Source organism: Sus scrofa, unplaced genomic scaffold (genome assembly GCF_000003025.6).
Source record: "Sus scrofa isolate TJ Tabasco breed Duroc unplaced genomic scaffold, Sscrofa11.1 Contig2031, whole genome shotgun sequence".
NCBI lineage: Eukaryota > Metazoa > Chordata > Mammalia > Artiodactyla > Suidae > Sus > Sus scrofa.
In genome coordinates, this window is record NW_018085005.1 from 87253 (window position 1) to 88552 (window position 1300).

Consider the following 1300-nt stretch of genomic DNA (forward strand, 5'->3'; position numbering starts at 1 on the left):
TATTTTTGTACAGGTTTTTGAAAGGATATGTTTTCGATAATCTTGGGTACATACCTAGGAGTGAAATTGCTGGGAAATACGGTAACTCTGTGTTTAATTTTGGAGGAACTGCCAATCCGTGTCCTACAGCAGTCATAAATATTTTATAACGTATTTTTTTCCTTGTCACAATAGATTGTGACTGTCCTCCCGTGCACATTCATGGAACTGTAAATCACTACTTTGCATGAATGCATAGTCTGCCTTTGTCAGCTAAGAATCAGTACCAGAGTGTGTTTGAAGAAATCCCTATAGTTGGACACTTAAAGATTCTCTGAAACAGGCTTTGAGCATCTGTCTTCCTTGCGGCCCCAGCAGGTAAAGGACACCCTCCCAGGGGTTCCCAGAGCCCCCTGTGTCCCTCCCCATTGGTGCTTTCTCGTGGCGCTGCAATCGCCCTATCACCTCTCCCCGCATCTGTCTCACCTATTACACGTGAGCTCCTCCAGGAGAGGGAACATGTCTTGAACTCATCTTTGTGTCCACAACACCTAGCATTGCGCCAGGCATCTGGTCAATGTTTGGAGGATGAATGTGTAAATGGAATAATGAAAAAACATCAAAGGAAGAATGGAGGATGGACGAAGGCGTGAATAATTACAGCAGGAGACTCTGCACAGATAAGTTCCTTTACTATGAGGACATTCCATCCAAAGATCCCAGCCTGGATGGGCAGTGAGCTCCCTGACCTCTGGGGGGTGAGCAACAGGAGGCCAAGTCATATTCCTGGCAGGAATATGTAAAGGTAGTTTAAGCATCAGAAGAGAGGCTGGTTGGATTTAATATGCTTCCAAGATAAGAGCATGGAACTCTATGAAACAGAAGCCTGGAGAAATGAAGAGATTTGCCCTAAATTCCCCAGCTTGGAAGCTGTGTGGCTGCGGGTGCCTCTGAGAGTTTTCAGGTTGTTCTGAGGACCCCAGACTAAAGCCTCCTCGTGCCCAAAGGCATCTGTCTGCTTGTGGCTGCCTCTGGGAAGCGCACAGCACCTTGAGGTGAGAGTCCAGGAGGGGAGAAACCCTTCTGAGACAAGTTGTTTGAAGAGTGTGGCTCTCTGTAATTGGAGAGTTTATTCAGGTTCTCTTTTTAAAATTGGGTAAACTCTGGGAGGGCGTGCCTTACAGGCCACCCACAGGAAAGGGAGGAGAAATTTTCTGTTGTCTCCCATTACACTGGGAGGGACAGGGGCGGGGCTGGAGGAAGGTGGGGTGGGGCCTATTGAGGAGCACAGAGACCTGCAGGCATAGGAGCTGCCCTCCTT